The sequence below is a fragment of the Tetrao urogallus genome (assembly GCF_951394365.1).
Source record: "Tetrao urogallus genome assembly, chromosome: 18".
Taxonomy (NCBI): Eukaryota; Metazoa; Chordata; class Aves; order Galliformes; family Phasianidae; genus Tetrao; species Tetrao urogallus.
In genome coordinates, this window is record NC_136831.1 from 9,412,524 (window position 1) to 9,432,549 (window position 20,026).

A 20,026-nucleotide genomic window follows, 5' to 3' on the forward strand; every position below is an offset into this window, starting at 1 on the left:
AAACAAGACAAACGCTAAGCTGAGAAAAGAGGTGAACTTAGAATTAAAGGCAATAAGAGAAGGCACAAAACAGAGTTAGCTGTTATTTATATCCCACTGCAAAGACTCCTGCTCTCCTGCTGAGTTTGGTGCTGAACAGACACATCATGAAAGGCCTCTTGCTTTTATACCTAAAGCTTCCTGCTGCATAAGAACCCAAGAATATTGACCCCCTGAATCATGCTATAATGGCATACATATTGGCAATCATTGAGGTAAACAACAAGGTTTATGGACCAAGGTGCAGAAATCATCTAGGTTTACAGAACCAGAGGGCACAGCAAATCATGTTTCATGAGACAAGCTGTCAGCGCAGACTTTTATCACCCACCTGATCTGGCACTGCCTGCCTCGAGCTTTCAGGCACATGGACGTTTTTCAGTCACATCCCCTCTCCCAGAGCACTTAAGCCACTGCTGGAGCTGCTCTGGCTGTGGCTGAGCCCACTCCCCCTTGCTGCCCCATGGCCACATGCCATCACAGCTGTATGCTTTTCAAACACCCTGTGTGCATATTCACTTACCTATTTACATGCTGTTTTGGGAAGCTTAGATAAGCTCCACTGCACACTTCGCTTGTGTGTACACATAGGAAATAGTTCTGGGTCATAATCTGTTATCTCTCAGAGCCCAAGCCAACCACCATGACTGAGACAGTTCCAAGGGAACATTTTCCCCAGGCACTTTGTTTGATAATTGTCCACTATGGGGTTCCTCATCTGCTATTGGGCCCTGTCTGGACCAGGAGCCAAGCTGGGGAGGGTCCCGCTGTGATCAGGTCTGGTGCTTTCAGTTAGCAGGGTTCCAGCATGATTACCTTTTCTGGAGTCTTTCCTGCTCTGAGCAGACATTCCTGCTTGTCACAGCTCTTCCCAGGCACTCACCACTCACACTCCTTTTGTTCCATGTAGGAGTGGGATATGAGGATGCCTCAAAGCCTCCCACACCCCTCCTCCATCCAGATGCTCACGTGCATTTCCTGAATGTCTAAATATCACTCTGCAGAGTTTTTCCTGGTACTTTTTCAAGTCTGAGGAGACAGAACACAACGAGAGGATCTCTGTCACTTTGCAGACCGAATCCTGCAGCTGCCCAAACACATACATAACTGTATAAGTGGTGGCAGCTCTCAGTGTCAGGTATTTCATTTCTATGCACAGCCTCTGATGACGGACTGGTCACTATGGAAACTCTCCCAGCCTCCTTCCCTCACCTTCCATTACAGATTGTCACTATCTGTTTGCCTCCAGGGGCAGAGATCCTACGCAGAGATGTTCAAGAAGTTGGCCTGGGAGGTCTGGGGCTGCTGAAGGAGGAAAAGAGAGGATGCTTACATGCCTGCTTCCCTCCCTGCTACCCACAGCACATGTCCATCCTCCCTGCAAGAGAAAAAACCCTTCTGACTTAATGTAGATTCAGTAAGGGCCATGAATATTCAACAACCCCCAAACAGGAGAGATGGAAGCACTATGAAATTTCAGGTTGAATATTAAGCAATAATTCCTATTAATTAAAATTAGACTCCAAGGATTGGAACAGAGATTGTAGATGGAACTGAATGAATATTTAGCATCTCTTATTCGTAGGATTCAAATACTCACTGAGCTGTGTAATATTTGACTCTGACTGTCCAGAGCAGTAGTTTGAATTTAAAATATATTATGAGAATCATGCAAGAAGTGGCAGAAACAGTCCTATTATGGCTAATACATATGGTTAATACATTCTGCTTTCTGCAGAAAAAAATAAAAGGTCCCAGATTTTTCTGTTGGTTTTTAGAATGCTTTCCTGCTAGTTTTGTTTTCATTATTATGTCATTGCTAATATTGTTATTTTTACTTATTTAGTTGTTTTCTTACAGCTTCTACACAAGAATTGTTACTGTTGTTCCCCACATTATTTATTATGTGTAGTATGTAATCTGCCACCAGTTATTACATAGTGTCTGGGATGGATCCTTCAGTGAGGACAGATTCAAACTTCTTTCACTGAAATCTCTTTCTCAACCATTTGTAAATCTGCAGAAAGTAGGAATTCTGCACCACAGCAGAACATGCCTTTCCTAGTTGCAATGATTTGTCCTTGAGTCAGCCCAGAAATCTGGAGGTCCAGCTTGCCATTCAGGTTGTTTAGCCTGCAGAAAGTTATAAAATATTCAGTGTTTCTTTGCTTTTGCTGTAATTTTTTGGGGGCGTTCACATTTGCCCTGCAGCCAGCATGGAGCATAGCTCCCAGTGCACTGCAAGGACCAAGCAGGATACGTCCTTCAACTGAAAGGCTTCGTGTGAAGCACCTTTAGGTAGTTCATTGGATACCAGTCTTTAACTGTTGTTAGCTAGGCAAGGCCCAGAGCATTCCTTGCTCCCACAGACCAAGCAGCACAGCATAACTGAGACACAGGATTAAGGCTTGTGCTGAATAGGGCGTCTGGAAGGCGTGCGGACATCAGATGTCATTTTCATCCATTGCAATCTCGGAAGGATTTCACCTGATTGGCCCCTGACCCTGCTTTGGTGCAGGCTGACAAGCCTTGAGGAGAGATGGGTGTTGAACCTGCCATGGAACAAAAGCAGAATTAATCAGGAGAACCTCTTTGCGTGTGTCTCCTTTTCTCAAATGCTGCCAAACTACATCTCAGGTACGGAATTAATGAGATGACTTCATACTGAAATCACATTTACTTCCATCAGCCCAGCTCAGCCTCACAGCATGTGTGGTAGCACCAGTACAGGGCCAAATCCCAGCACAACAGAGGCAGTGCCTGGGTTGGGATGCGTAACCTTTGCCCATTCTTGAGTTTGAAGATCTGCCTACACCCATGTTATGACAGCTGGGTTACGATGGGTTAGCTGGCACTCTGGGAGTGACGCAGGGTCCCTCTCTTGCAGTGAAAGCCTCTGACAGTCCTTCTATTCTCAAGTTTGGTCTTCCTCATTCTGTTGAATTGACTTCAACCCTGTTTGAGGGTTTTCATTAAACACAGGCAGCCTCCACTTGAAAAACTGCTATTCCTGTGGTGAGCAACACACAAATGGTGTAGCTCTGCGTTAACTGGTCTGTGGTCCTCCCCGTGAGCCATCTAGTTCCAGTGGTGCAGAGCCCTACATTTAAGTGTTCCCAATCAGACAAACTGGTAATCTTCCCAGCAATGGCTGCAGCAAAAGACCCTGCTGTCAGAGCTTGCCAAAAGATGCACGTCCAACCCTTGAACTTGTCTGCTGCAACTCCCACTCACAGTCTGCAAAGCATCTTGAAAGCTTTTGTGAAAGCTGGTTAAGATCAAAGAAATTTGGTTGCATAAATCATAATATTTCTGGAATACTAAACTGCAGAAGAACGAAGGCAGCATTGTAAATGGGCAGAAATGTAAAGGAGGAAAGTTGAACAATTTCCCCTAATGGGCTCATCTTACTCTCACCAACCTCAGCCACCACATGGCCAAGGCTGTGCTCACAGATGAGCAGCAGTGAGGGTGCAGTGCTATAGCTGGGCTGAGAGGGAATCCTGCTCACTGTGCCTGCAGGTGGCCTTGCAGGCTGCTGTTTAGCCCATGCTAAAACAGAGCTATGCATTAGCATGCTGGATGCTCTTATGGAAAAGGTGACCCTGCTGCATTGAGCCCACGGGATTGACTTGATGTCTATTTAACATGCTGAACCTTTACCAAGGTGGTGATCCCTCCCACCTCCCAGCACTGGTGAGACGCATCTGGGTCCGGTGATGAGCTCCATAGGAGAAGGGACATAAGGAAGATGAAGATGAGTCCAGAAAAGAGCAGGGGAGATGACTGAATGCCCAATGGAAAACAATTTCTCACCAGATTTTCAGCGCAGCGCTTAGTTCTTCAGAAATGATATGAATTTACTGGTATGGCCTAATGGTGCTCTGCATCCATTTCTGACCGTAGCAGACAATAATAGTGTCACTTCTACAGGATTAAAGCAAATAATTAACTTGAAAGCTCTCTTAGGTTGGTACTTCAAGTAGATAATAGGTCATAGAGCTGAGCAGGAGATTACAAGCAAAAATGCAGTATTATTAATCCCAGATGTAGTATCAGTGTTTTACCTGTCCAATCACTTTGTATTACTATTCTGACTACCTCCTGAAAGCTAAAAATGCTCCAGGCAAACCTCAGCCAATAAATTGTACACAGTAATGAAACATGTTTTGGAAAAATCAGTGATCTCAAGAACTGAGGCTGTCTTAATAATTATCAGGTCTGTTCATAAAGAGACCAAAAGAGTTATCCTAGGCATGCAGACATCAGTGTGTAGGTATCAGCTGAAGCCATAGAGCCTAAATTTTCCATATTACCTACTCTTTCTGTGGGCTTCTTGGCTGAACATCTGTGTAAAACCGGTTAACTCCAAATTCCCTCTAAAGTCATAGCTGCTCTGCACATTTCTACCAGAGCCCAGTCAGACTCTGTCCCTCCATGAAATTATTCTTCTATAGCAGGACAAAACCGAGAGCTTTCAGAATAAAGAACACAGAGGAACAGTTTGGATATTGGGAAAAGCTTCTTCCCCAAATAGTGGTTGAGCACTGGCACAGGCTGCCCAGGGAAGTGGTGGAATCAGTATCCTTGGAGGTGTTCAAGAAACATAGAGATGTGGTACTGAGGGATATTTGATAGTGAGCAATAGTGGTGGTAGGTGGGCGGTTGGATTTGATCTTAGAGGCCTTTTCCAACCTTAATGATTCTATGACTATGATTTTAAGAGACAGGGTGGGATCAGCCAGGTCTCCCATTGCTTTGAGGAGATGTGGCTGCACTGCAGTAAGCTCTGGGACAGCCACAGCATGCTGGGTCTTCCAGCCCAACCAGAACCCTTCCTCTGCTCTTAGAGCAGCTGTGCTTGAACACACAGGAGCCAACCTCCATGCTCCTTACGGAAGGTGAATAACCTCACCACGAGACTTGAAATACTGTCTCTGCTCAAGCTTCAGCTCTCTCTTTTCCCCTGATTTTTGTCTAGAAATTCCATCTAGGTGCCAAGACGTGTTTTCCAGTTAAGAAAGTGTTGACACTGGTACCTTCCCACAAGCAGCATTAGTTTAAAGACACCTACAGTTTTTGAGGGAAAGCTGTTTCGGGAAAGGCTCAGTGCTCTGCTGTGACCCTGCACCCTGCTGTGAGCCATCTGGGTGACATTTCCTCCCATGTGCTGGGCCAGCATCATCCCTCTGTCTCTGGGCAGAAGGTGCTTCGTGCAGTCCTGCAAGTGACCGTGCTCCCTTGTCAGAGCACGCAGCAGCACACAGATTTAATTTGTCTTCCACAGACCTCGCTGATAATGATCTGCATACAAAGATTCATTAATAGGGCAACACACGATTTGCCCACATTAAGGAAAATGAGAGCAGTGTTGGTTACATTTGCATAGGCTGCGAGATCATTTTACTTCTAATTCACATTCCTACTGAGGACATGTGTGGATCTGCAGAAAAGCAAATGCATTGGCTTTTCTTTTCTACAGGGGTGACTTTGTGAACTCAGAGCTTCCCAGAGCAAACTATTAGACACCCCAGCAGAACTGTCTGAACGGGAAAAGAGTAGCTGAGGAGATCACCTTTTGTCCCTGGTGAGAGGACAGAAAGCCATTAAAAACAGTCAAATCTGAGAAACAGAACAGGAAATCAAAACATCCCTTGCAGTGTCCAAATAGCCCACTGAGAGGCTGCAGTGTGATTGAGTCTTGAGGGATCCTGCCAGCAAGAGTTCGACAATTTCCTTGACCCTGTGATCTGTTTGCACCAGACCACACTCCTCAATGAGGCAGTCACTGAAGCAAAATCCCACTTCAATTCCACCAGCAGAAAAGAAAAAAAAATAATGAGAAGAGGAGCTGGTCTGGCTTCAGAGGGACAGAGATATATTAAGGTAATTGCTGAACTTAATACCTAAACCTGACGAAAGGCAGAATTCACAGTTCTGCTTTGAGCACACTCTGCACAGTGGGTGAAATTCAACTACATTGTGCTGTGGTGCTGTTGATTCAAGCAGGTATGTTTGACGTGCTCAAATATATTAGGGCTGATTTGAGCCTAATTTGTCCAGGCTGATCTGGAGGACTATCTTCAGGACTGGGGAAGATGCATCGTGATCAGATCTCTCAATGTAGTGCAGCACTCAAGGTCGTTCAGGTTTATCTGTGACTGCAATCTCTGCATGCTTCATCAAAGTGTTTTCACACCCTTCTTTTCAGCACCCAGCAAAGATCCTGGGCTCCCCTCGCTTTGTGAATACTTCATGGAGACAGAGGCATGGCCAGATGGCCATTCACCCAGCCTCACCTCACCAGGTATACACTAACCCTCTCAGGGAATTTGATAGGCACAATTTTTAAGCCAATGCTGTGCTTTTAAGGATATATATTCCCTGCTATTTAAATGTCACACAATAGTTTTCAGATAACTGGTGTCTGAGTGAATCATATCCTTTCCCTCATCACTTTTTTGGTGATGCAGAGGCAGGTTAACAAGAACCGAGCAAAGTTCTACCAGATGTTCTGTCCAAACACATGAGGTCATGATAACTTGAGGCAGAAAAGAAGGAGGCAACAGCTGTTGCAGCTCAGAGGATCTATCAGTCTCCCTTAGGGAGCATCAGAAGACAACAGTCTGTTGGGTTTTGGTTCTGAGGTCATTGAGTCCCTTCCAGTGCAATTAATGTAGCCAGGAGACAGGGAATGAAATACTAGCAACAAGACTCAGAGGGTTATGCCTCGTCCTTTGGGTTCAAGAAAAGCACGCCTTTGTACTGAGGCATAAAGGTTGCAAGGAAAAATTCACTGCTGTGCCAACTGTATACCATGACTGCTCAGACCTCCTGCAGCGGGTGACACAAGGCTGGGGTACTTGATCAAATCTCTTCTTTTTGTAGGACTGCTTTTGGGCTGGCTGATTTGATTGAGTACCCAAGCCTTGATGGATGGAGAGGCACAACAGGGCTCTTTTCTGCAGGATTGTGCATGTAGTGTTGTCTGGTCTGTGTCAGTACACTGGTTCTGCCTCTACTTGCAAGGAGTGGTAAGAACAGATCTTAGTGCCATAAAACTGCACCTAAGGATAGAGAGGACTCTAAGGACTGTGCTGACTGGCCCTGACATCTCTAAAAAGATGCTGGCAGGTTTTTTTTCATTTTTTTCCCCTATCTTCATTTGAATCAGTGATTCAGTGTATTTCTCACTGCTAAGCCCACACAGTACTGCTGTCTTATTATCCGCCTCAAGAAATTGTTTTTGATCGGCATTGATTCGTGTTTGACAGAATTGTCACCTACAATACTGTTCATCAAGTTGTTTTCTCTAGGTATTAGTAATGGCCTTGATCTTATTTCGCACATCAGTTAGCAAGGCCCCAAAGTTAAATGCAGAGTTCTGCTATTTCCTGAAGCCCTGTGCTTGTCTTTCACAACTATATGGGCACTACTGGTGATCAACCCTCTGTTTTCACAAAGATTCCTAAGTTGTTAACCACAGAATCCTGCATTCAGCCTTCCCCTTCCACTGCTTGGGGTTCATTCTCCTCTTCTTCATTTCCCTCATCTTCATTCACTCACTGGATTTTTGGGCAGCACATTTTCTTTTCCTCAGTATTGTCGACACTCCAAAATGGCCCTCCAATCCACATATGAATGAACGTGAATAGGAATGTTTAGCCTTAGTCATTTTTTTTAAATGAAGAATTCTGTGATATTGTTTTCCACTGAAAATAATAGTTCATACTGAAATGTTCAGCCAACTCAGACTGTCCTGTTACTGCTTCTGGTTTATTGAACCACGTGTGCAAACCAGGAGGGAACTTACCAGAACAGCTTTCAGTACTGGTTATAAACTGGGAAGTGTGGAAGGAAGCCAAATACCCTACGGGGTCTCTTTGGAAGGATTTGGGAAGCAGCAAGAACAGTGCGAGGTAGTATTAGACCATAAGATGACAACGAATGAGAAAAGGTATCATGACCCACTAAACACTGGAGAATGGCGAAGAACAGCCACTGCACAACTCTCTATGCCGTGTAAGAATCTCTCCCTCATGGACTCTGGGAACTGCAGGATCACAGTGACTGCACCTCAAGTGCATCATGTCCCAGAATGGCCAACACCAACCTCCACGTGACATCCTGAGCAGCTCCTGGGACAGTGCTGTGCTGCACTCTCTTGTCTCCCTCTGCAGAGTTCAGTGCCATCATTTAGAATCACAGAATGGTTTGGGTTGGAAGGGATCTTTAAGATCACTCAGTTCCGACCCAGTGCTATAGGCAGGGACACCTCCCACTAGATCAGGTTGCTCACAGCCCCATCCAGCCTGGCCTTGAATGCTTCCAAGGAAGGGACATCCACAACCTATCTGGGCAAATTTAAGATAGTGAAGGAAGATGGTTGAAGGAGTGGAGAGGGTGAGGCAGAAGGAAAGCCCAGAGAGGGTTGTTACTGGGGGTGCAGAGCAAGGACAAAGGCAACAAAATGTATAAAAATATTTCCCATCCTAGATTCATTCACTTCTATCTTTTCTCTCTCTCTCATATTTGCATTTCTAACAAAGTGAACATAGAAGAAGCTCTGATTTCCCAAGGACTGGCAGGCCCTTTATTTCCCAAGACATTTTCTGTTGGGTGGTCTGCAGAACCATGGCAGTGCTTGGTCAGGCATCAGTCTACTGCTGAGTATGTAGGAAATAAGATTGACTTTTACTTTAACTCATTAATTTGAAGAGACAGAGGTGTAGTAGGGCAAAACAGGAGCACCTTGCTTTGTAGGGCACATAGTGGCTAGGTGTGGAGCCCTGGCTCATCAGCTTGTGCTAATTAGCAGGTAACATTACTGGTAGACAGTTACCCAAGCTATCTTCCCATTAACTATTTTGAGAACCTTCAAGGTTTTAGTTCCTCCAGAGAACAACTGATGTACACGTGTTGGAGATGTATTAAACTTGGGTATCTTTAACAGGCTCCCCAGATAGCTCTGAAGGTACCCAAGGCCAGGCTGGAAGGGCCCTGGGCAGTCTGACCTCATGGGGGGCAACCAGAGCATGGCATGGGATTGGAACTAGCTGATATTTAAGGTCCCTTCCAACCTAGGCCATTCTATGATCTTGTCGTTGATTCATAAAGAAGAAATAGCTTGAGGACATCCTTGCAGTTTTGTGGTTTAAGACTTCTGGTCCCCTCTCCACTTGAACTAGCTCCCTGGTACAAGAGGTCCTTTCAAATCTCTTTGTAGTGAGATCCTCCTATCTGCTGGTGCTCTGTGTTCACTTTTAGCAGACTCACAGCAACTCTCTCATGATCCAGTTAAAAAACGAGGCATACTGCAATGGATAATTCCGGGAAATGTTTGTTTGATTGCATAGCTTGGCCTGGATGAACCTTGTATCTGAAGGGGTTGTGGAAAGCGTTTAATATTCCTTAACAACAACATAATTTTGTTTTCCTAACAAGATTTAACAATGCATATGCTTCTGTGATTCTGCTGCTAATACAGGTTAAATACTGAAATATCTGAGATGCGACAATAGAGTAAGAAAAATGCAACAGGTTTATTTTCTGACATAAACCTCTGAGGCTGTTCATACTAACTTTAACTTGATGGAAAACTTAGTATGTGTGGAAGGTGTATGCACAGCTCCCAAGAGAAAGCCCAGTCCTTTTCAGGTCAACAGATAACGGAGTTGCAGCCACTTAGTTCAGAGGGTAATGACAGAAGACAAGAAAGTGCCTGCAGACCTTTAGCTGAACTGCTGGATTTCTTTTGTTGTACTTACGATAACATCTTCCCTTCAGTTCTCAAGTGTTCTTGTCACCTGTGCTTATGAGGTACCACAGGCTCGGAAACACTTGGTTGGCGTGCAGTTTTGAACGGAGGCATCAGGAGATGTATGCCAACATCCACAATGAAATAACACAGCTCTTCCTCTGAATTTAAACCAATCAGCCACGAAGTGAGTGAGAATTGTGAATATTAGAGCTGAATAATTTCTTGATTTGAGAAAATTGGGCTTTGTTCCACAATGAAATCAGAGATTCAGACAGCAGTGCATTTACTGAATATAAAGCTGGCACACACATATCAGGCAAGCTGCGATGAGATGACAGATCTAATAAATTGTTTCTCTAATAACTCAGCCCAGGCAGAGAGAAAAAAACAGCTCATCTCAGGAAAGCAATAAGGGCAATAAAGTCTCAAGATCCTCCATCCCTGGAGGTTTTCAAGGCGAGGCGAGGAGAAAGACAGAGTTCACCTGATGTAACTGCAGCCATGCAGCAATTGGGATCCGAATGATCACCACAGAACTGAAGGAATTGGCTCCACGTGCCCAGGTTTCCACTCTGGTCTAAATTGGGAGCCAACGTGCCTTCTGCCAATGGATCAAAATGAGACCTGCTAACAAAATTCATTTACCTAATATATGAATTACTGCCTGGAGAGGGCTGCAGAGAGAATGTAGAATCCTGGGTTTTATTTGGGTAGCGTTAAGTGGTACGTAACCCATCTGAGTCTTTTCCTAGCTGTGCAGGGTTTACTGAAGGAGTGTTCTGAGAGAAGAATTGTGCCTGGGTTTTACTCTACCTTCTCTTATTGGGAGCTCAGCAGGCTCCTCTGCGGTGTCCCAGCTGTTTGTGATAGGAAGTTAATCTTTTAATGAGATTTTAGAAGACTTTCTTGCTAGTTGTGTGTAAGGAATCCAGAATCCCAGTGTCAGGAGCTTAATAAATAAGGTTTGTTGGTCTGGGGAATTCCACGGATCTGGAGCAAAAATTACAAGAGAATTTACTCATACGTTAGGCTGTCTAATAGTCAGGAGCTTATTCTTCTGTGCAGTCAGTGAAGAGAAAGAAGCTCCTCTATTTGGCAATTCAGATCTCAAATGGAGCCTGTTTTCTGTTGCTTCAGCAGTTCCTATAGTATGTTATAGTCCTATAGTATAGTCCTATAGTATAGTATATATATGGCCTTGAGCTCCATAGCAGAGACATTGGGAGCAAAACCAATACATACGTCTTTCCTTTACACTACTATTATACTGAACATGGAAATGAGTTCCATGGAACAATAAAATCATGCTTATTAAATGTTATTAATCAGCTGTAAGCCCCACGGTGTCTTACTGCTTCACGCAGAAGGAAGTTTTCCACTTTGATATAAGATTAACTGGAAAAATTCATTATCTGCTGACTGTACCTGGTGGGCAACTGGGAGGGTTTCAAGAAGGCAAATTCTCCATGAATTATCCTCACTTTTCTCTTGTTGTTTTTCATTGAGCCTTACATTTTTCAGGTGAATTGGGAATTGCTTGAGAAGCATATTCCTTCTCCAGCTGCAGAGATTTGAAAGTTGCTGGCAAGGCACATGTTTCTTGTTTTTATTAGAGGGCCATTTCTGTATCAGTAAGGAAATGCAGGCATGATGGACTGAGAGGAAAAATGAGGGTTCGTTTCCATTTTTCACAATAAATTATGCATTGAAATCAGTCACTGCATTAAAACTCCTGAATAGTTGCTGTCAGGTGGAGATCAGTAAAAGCCAAGGATGGTTTTGCTAGGAAGACGGTGACACTTTGCAAGCCTATAGGATCCCAGTTGGCTAAACAGAAAGCAGCTGCTGAACTGTTTGTTTAAACCCTGACTTGGAAATCTGCTGTTGCACTTCCTATACTTTCTAGGAATGGCTGTCTGGAAAAGGGAATTTCCCTGGCAGCAGAGCTGGTTTTCTGGGCCCTTGCAAACGAGGAGCTAGGAGCGATGTGCTCGTACAAGTCATGTCCTTTACAGCACTCCACTGCCTCCCTGTTCAGTGATCCCAGCCCTTACGTGGAGTGATGCCACCCACCCTTCTGTCCTGATGTGATTTTGCAGCATACTTGTATTTTGTCCCAAACTGCAACATGATTATTCCCAATGAACTGTTTGTTGTATTTCCAGCCATCTTCACTGATTTTCTGCCTATGTTGTTGGCCTCACTTCATCCTTCAGTATTATTTCTCATCCTTTCTCTCTCATGTTTGGATTAACTCTGTGCTCAGCTCATCTGTGAATTTAATTAATGGGTGGTTGCAGTGGTATGGAAAATAATAGATACAACGTGACATAACATATTCTGTCCTGCATACACACGGCCTTATCTGTTCCTGTCCCTCCCCATCCTTCCCTTGCAGCCCTTGATCCATTATTCAGAGCTTGCAGCACTGCCCATGGATTTTTCTGTTGCAGAATTGTGAGCTGTGACCTCAAACGCCCTCACCCAGGAGCTGCAGGCAGACCCCACGCAGCTTTGGGGTCTCTGAGTGCAATGGGGCTGCTCCAGCCCCACTGCCTGGGGCCCCCACACCCCAGAAATGGCATCCATGGGGCAAGACACCAAAAACCGAGCTCATTGCTGGGCCTACATTGGGTTTTGGATAGAGTCCCTCCATCAGCTGTAGAGCAGGATGCTTAACTGATATCATTTGGGAAAGTTTCTCTTCCAGCTGCAAGTGTCAAGGTTGCAACAGCTGGGAACAGCACCTCCACAATTTCTGAGTGCCAAGCTGTGAACACCACTTTCCTTTCAAATATTCACTTTTAGCAGAAGTACAGTGACCACCCCCAACAAATTCCCACTTTTTCTTTCCACCTTTTCCCATGACTTCTTTTTTTTCTTTCTTTTTCCGCCTTCCCCTTCTTTTTGCTTTCCAGGAGATTATAACAGAAGTTGACAGAGTGCTAATCTTGCTGAGGATTACACACACGGAATCTCTATTGATTTCCCTTTTTCTTTTACAGAAATAATAAAAGCCTGCATTGCAGGGTTTCAGGAGCTGCTGGGGATGATAAGGCACTTTTTTCTAACATTAACTTTAAGGTTTTTACTTGCATAACATATTGATTTATTAGAGAACCAACAAAAAAATGCACTTAGTAGAGAACAAGTTACATTTCTATGACTGGAAATCCTCATTAATGTACATAATAGCTAAGAAATAATACAAGGAGAGGAATGCCATTATTGTTTTTATAAGTGCTGTACGTTTATGTGGTGCTATACAAACTGTGCATGCGCTCCCTCAGACACTTACTGTTCAGTGTGGTTTGTATGTCCTACTGGGTAAATATTTGCTTTCTAGCAAGTGGGTCTAATGCTGTAGTAATTCCTTTTCTTTTTTTTGTTTCCATTGCATTTTCACAAGAGCTGCACCAGCTGAAAGGGAAATCTGCTCCACTGCCAGTAGTTACTATGGCTGGACAGGAGAGATTGTAGAGCCGAATCTGTAAGAAAAATTATCTCATAGGCATTTGGCAAAAGTGCCTTGCACTGCACGGGTCTCATTATACTCAAAATCTTAAAGAATGCTACGAAACAACATCGTGAAGTCTATGGCTTCAGACCATTGATTTCTAAGTGTGCCCAAAGCTTCACATATTGATGTTGCAGCTGAAAATTGTAGAATGGCTTGGTGTGGAAGGGACCTTAAGGATTACCCAGTTCCAAACCCCTGCCACGGGCAAGGACATCTACTAGATCAGGTTGCCCAGGCTCCCATCCAGCCTGACCTGGGTGAATTACTCCAACCTATGTGTCAGAACCCAAGCCTGAACCTTATTCACAGAAATGGCACATGGGGAATGCTCCTTGAAATAGTGGCAGTGTTTCTGGATGAGAAAGGAGATACTGAGGAGACTTTGGTCACCCAGCTTAGCCCTGGCTGTGCGTGCTGGAAGGGGTGTCCTGGTAGTGCTGATCACTGGAAACACAAATGCATTCAGGGAAGTGGGGAAGAACATTTCTCCAAGCAGCAGAAAGCTCTGGGTGAAGCGTGTCATGGCAGGACCACAACCATCCTTCTCCTCCTTTTTTGCCATTAACCTTTCCCTAACAAAATCTGGACAGGAAAACAGCGAAAGGTCATGTGTCTTCATAGATAATCACGGAATCATTAAGGTTGGAAAAGACCTCTACGATCACCTAGTCCAACCATTCACCTGCCACCAATACTGCCCACTAAACCACGTCACTTCATACCACATCAACACGTTTTTTGAACACCTCCGGGGACAGTGATTCCATCACCTCCCTGAGCAACCTGCTTCAGTGGAACCAACTAGGAAAGAGTTTTTCCTAGTAGGCACAGATTCAAAGTCAGAGCTTGCTCTAGGAAGTATCCTGTCACTGAAGGGCAGCTCGTTTCCCTGCCTTTTGCAGAAGGAACCCCTCCAGCACTTTGACCAGCACATCCCGTACAGGATGGCAACATCCCGCACATGGTGCTCTGGAGATGACTGACACACTGTCAGTTGGGACTGCAACTTGACAGACTGCCACTGACATTGTAGATGCTTGATAGGAGAATGGAAGATGAGCAACCATCTTTCTGCAGGGAAATTCTAGTGTCAGGGTGCCCTGCAGGATACTGGTTTTGAAGGACTGGTGTGTTTTTAAGGTCCTTCTGCAAAGGTAGGACCTGTAACAAAGACATGGCAGGAGGTGGTACAGAGACCAGTCAGTCTGTCCTGGATGGAGAGGGAGTTATAGTGCAGCAAGTAACTACAGGCCTCTTTCAAGGACTTCAAATGGCAGATGATGGTTCCTGTCCCCAGTTAGTCTGATCTGATTCAGAACACCACAGGACACCAGCGGTGTAAAATTGGGTGCGTGCTTTCTCCCTCCCTAGAGTGCCAGTTAGATCTGCAGCAGCAAGGTTTATCTCTGCACAAGGTTTATGTGTTTCCTCTTCTCATTTTAATTAAATGAGTCTCAGCCACCTATGTGGAAGAAAACACCTTGTCAGCTGGAAGCTGAGAAAGACTTGGACATTTAGAAATCTTGGGATGGTTCATGTACAGGCAGTCATTTCCCCAGTGATTTTGGCAGCTGTGCTGTCAGCTGTTTTCTTTGTAGCAGACTCCAAATCATATCATTTAAATGAAATATTTGCAATACCCATATTGTCTCTTTTGCTCCAATAACAGATTGTTTCTCTAGAATGACCACAGAAAAAAATGAGTACAACTCACACCAGTAATCCTGCCTCAGCTGTTATCATTCTCTTTCAACTTCCCATTAATTAGATTTCTATCAGTAGCTCCAGTGGCTGAGTCTACCCATCTGAAAGACATATTTGCCATAGTGAATGGTGTGGTTTCGGAGAACTTTCCCACCTATTTCAGTAGGATAATAATCAGCAGATTATTGTGAGAGATGTGCTGTTTACTGCTAGAATTCCTCACCATTTTCAAGACTAATAAGTAATAGTGATGGCTATCAATACAGTTATGAGGCAGCCACAATTGTTACTCCAGGGGAAGCTGTCTGTCCAGAGATCTTCTGAAGCAGTTAACCTTGAGTTTGTGAAATATATAAGAAAGTTATTGCTATGGAGAGATTATTACAACTATTTACTACTATGACCAAATGCAGATACCTCTTAAAGTGAGTCTCATGCCCCCAAATTTGTAATGTACTTAAATAAACGGATCTCATTTACCTGAAACTCCTGAATTCAAAGTAATTCCAAGTGCAATCAGTACATAAAATCTGTTTCTTGTGGAGACTCGGAGAAGAGACATAATTTGTCTCTTAATTTCCACGTGGGGTTTTGTGCTACAAGTCCCAGACACACTGCTGTCTACTGCGATCAGATCTTTATAAACGATCACGGCTTCTTTTACGTCTCTTTCGCTATATGGAATGAACGCCCATATTGAGCTCGTGTCACCTACCCAGATATCACAGAATTAATTTCACTAACAAATGAGCTGTTCCCACTTATGAAAAGAAGTACTGGCTTCAACTCAGAGAGCTCTGGCCACCTACACAAGCTGAGTATCTACTCAAAAGATAGGATCCAAGACTTCAGGAGGTGAGCAGCTCTGGAGGACAACATACCTTGACCATTCTCTGGAAATACCTTTTTCCTTTTCCTGTAGGATGAGCACAGAAAACTACCTGAAGATGTCAAACTTTAAGGTGACTGTAAGATACTGGGATGAACCCCGCAATGTGTCTAACAGATATGTCAATGCTCGTGCCCTTCTCTCACAGTAGGAGTGGTTTATGAAGACTGAAGAACAAGAAGCATGGCATGGGAAAGGCAACTTCTGATCGTTTAGATCATGCCTCACATTGAACTCAAAATTCAAATGTTCAAAATAAGCGTTACTCCATTTTTTCCTAATCCTTCCTAATTATAATGAAAATACACCTAAAAATAAAATCTTCCCATTAGGGGAGGATTTGAAACTAAGCTACATCTTCAGATTCTGGTACCAATTAATGTCAACCTTTAAAAAGTGCTTGTTGGAGCAAATTACATCACATTCTGACATAGAGATACAATAATACAACGTAATTGCACACATGTGCTTCCCTAATAACAGAGATAGTGGGCAAGCAGTTGCCCAGAGAGGCTGTGGATGCCCCCTCCCTGGAAGCATTCCAGGCCAGGCTGATGGGCCTGTGAGCAACCTGGTCTAGAGGGAGGTATCCCTGCCTACAGCAGTAGGGTTGGAACTGGGTAATCTTAAAGGTCCCTTGCAGCCCACGCCATTCTATGATTCTATACCCTGCTCACAGATGCTACTGATAAGGTTCCAGTTGTACACTTCATAATGAGATTCACAGAATCAAAATCATAGCATGGCTTGGGTTGGAAGGGAGCTTAAAGATTATCCAGTTCCAATCCTCTACATGGACTGACTGCCCCCCACCAGCTCAGGCTGCTCAGGGTCCATCCACTGCCTAGGGCACCTCCAGGGATGGAGCACTCACACTTCTCTGGGCCGCAGTGCCCACTGGCCTCACTGCCCTCTGAGTAAAGAATTTCTTCCTGATATCTAATCTCAGTCTCCTCTCATTAAGTTCAAAGCCATTCCCCCTTGCCCTATCAATATATTCCTGTGTAAAAAGTCAGCCCCCCTCCTGCTTGTAAGCACCCTTCAGGTACTGGAGATGTCAGTGAGGTCTCCCTGGACCCTTGCCTTCTCCAGGCTGAACATCCTCAGCTCCCTCAGCCTTTCTTAATAAGAGAGGTGCTCCAGTCTTCTAAGCACCTTCATGGCCCTCCTCTGGACCCTCCAACAGCTCCTCATCTTTCTTGTGCTGGAGGCCCCAGGTCTGGACACAGTGCTCCAGATGGGGCCTCATGAGGGCAGAGCAGAGGGGGACAGTCCCTTCCTGCCCACTGCTGGCCCTCTGCTGATGCAGCCCAGGGTGCTGTTGGCCTTCTGGGACGCAAGCACACACTCCTGGCTCAGGTACATCTTTTCATCCACCAAAATCTTCACTGCAGGGCTGCTCCAAGACTCACATCTGGGATTGCCACAACCCAACTACTGCATCCTACACTTGGCCTTGTTGAACCTCGTTATGTTCATGTGGGCCCATTTCTCAAGCCTGTAGGTCCCCCTGGGTGGCATCCCTTCCTTCTGTCCTATCAGCTGCACCACTCAGCTTGGTGTCATCAACAAAGTGCTGAGGGTGCACTGAGCTCTTACTGCTGTTGGAGTCAGCAAGGGTGTTCTAATTGAGACTTGCCAACACGAGTACAAGAATTGCACATTCTAGCCATAAACAAGTGAAAGTCAAGCTTTTGGCTGCATTTGTTTACTTGGGACCTAGTCTGTTCTCTGACACTGCACTGGATTTCTAGAACACTTTGAAGATAAAAGTAGTCTGAGGGCAAATCTTAAAAAAAGATGACAGGGAGGGGAAAGAAATGTATCACAAACACTTTATCAGCCCTTTCAGGTCCCGTTTTGTCAGTCTTCTATAGATATATCAAAAAAGAGAACCAAGATGCCAGCACATCTCTTGATTGCACTATGTTAAGATGGATTTATACCAAATACACAAATGAATTGATTTTTTTAAGTCAACTATGCAGGTATTTGCATAATGTTATTGACTTTTAAAGAGGCTCGGAATTTTCTGTTCATTAAAAGTATTAAGGAAACCATTCTCCCATTTAATATCCCTTTAACAGACTGATTTACTTTTCTAATGCATTCTATTAGCAAACATCAGTACATCAGCATTTTTCCTTCTAGTCAAAGTTTGGAAGGGTGATGTTTTCCAGATAATTGATGGACCATTAGAAGTTATTATAGAGAAGAGGACAAAGTGTAATCGTGTTGGAACAGAGTAAAGGTATTCTGGAGCCATTCTGAAGATACAGCCAGAAGCGCTGGAAAGCTCAATCCATCTGATATTTCCCCAACAAGCCCTCATATCCTCTGACTTTGGTGAGACTCACGTGATCAAAAAATGAGACAACTGTCATCCTTCAGTGTCTGTGTAAGGAACTGGTGATCCCACTGCAAGAAGGGCTGCTTCTTGGGTTGCTCGGATCCTCAGCTGATCCTAAGCAATGTCAACAGACTCCAGGGCTTTATTTCCCAGACCAACCATTTCATCACCTTGATCTCTGAGTCCAAATCAAGCTTGTACTAAAGGAACACATTGAAGAAACTATTCTTTTTATGTTCTCACCATTCCTCTAGCAGCCAGTGGCCAGCTATTGAAGAAAAGGCAGGAAAAGGAGTAAATTCTTGGAATTGGCAGAAAAGATAAAAAATTGAGGGAGAATGACCAGGTAACTGAACAGCTCTGAAGGCACAGCTACTACATTTAGGGTTGGGGCTTGGAATGCGGTCTTTCACAAGATTTACTAGAGCTGATGAATATTCAAATGTACATAGGTCACTTCATCCTATTTATTTCCATGGAATCTACAATAAATACAAAGAGCACAATGAGACTATCTAATAGAGCAAATTCTCTACAAAACACAGCTGTTCATCATAGTCACCACCATTAGCTATCCATTTTCAACAGCAATGAACAAGGGCCTGCACGCCATGCTTGTAAAAATCTCTGTGGCCACCCAGAATGTGGCTTCTCTTTCACATCACTATCACCACTGCTGGAATGCATCACCTACCTCCTCGCTGTGCTCATTCCCACTGGTTGGTCTCCATAAACATTCAGCAAGCATTGATGAATTTCAATGGGTGTGATTTTTTCCACATTGAGGAATTTAATGACACCCTTTTGCTTCATGCATACTTCCATGTCAGGTGCCATTCTCTCTGAATGCTGCTCTAATCACACAGCAACAACACGTAACAGGATATTGGTGGAAAGGTTCACCATCTATTGCCATACAACCAACACCTGCCTCTGATGTCGTGGGCCAAAATAATAATATAGGAGGCATTACTTTCAGAGCAGCCCTAATAACAGAAGGCATTATTTTCAGAGTACCCTAATAATAGTAATAAAAACAACGAGAAAAACCAACAGCCCCACTTATTTCTGATGAATTTTATCTAATTTTTCACCATGTTTAACTGTGTCTTAACAAAGGGATAACCTTTGTTATACTGGAGAGAAGAATGGTGTTAGCTGTGTCTTCCAAGATAGTCATAATCAGTGATGGCGAAGATGTTCTCAGAGCCTTCAGTGAAACAGAAGAGTTTCCTAGCCTAGAGCCATTGGGGTTCTGCAGGAACACCCAGGCTGACTTCCCACATGCCCAGGCCATGCGGTCGTCAGCCTGTGATCCACTCCTCTTTCATACTTCTGCTAGCTGAGCTAGAACAGTTGTCTTTGTAAGAGAAAGATAACTCCTTATCAAAGGCCTGAAGGGAAAAAAAAAACTCCAGAGTCCTGTGGGAAGCTATTCCTTTTTTCATTGGACATACCCTTCACTTACTGTCTTCTGACTATTTTCATCCCTTGCCTGAAGAATGTGCAAACTAATGTTCAGTTTCCATCAATCCATTATGAGTTTAGATCACCAAATGGATGCATATGGAAACTGAGATTTACTCCTAGAGAAGGCTGTGTGAATATATTACTGATGGGGTAAGACAGAGGCAACTGCTTTCTCTTTCCGGTGTGGGTTGAGCTTTTCCCATAGCTGGGCTGTGTGAATGGGTATTTGCATACCATTTTTTTTAGTGAGGGATAAGAAATAACCCAGACTCGGGGCTCAGTGCACTTAGATGG

General features: G+C 44.1%; 1 protein-coding gene across 1 annotated transcript in view; it reads left to right on the plus strand.

Annotated features, from left to right (window-relative positions):
• SHISA6 (shisa family member 6) overlaps positions 1-20,026 on the plus strand; it is a gene marked incomplete at both ends in the record, with an annotated part of 214,375 nt that overhangs the window by 125,778 nt on the left and 68,571 nt on the right. The window lies entirely within an intron of this gene.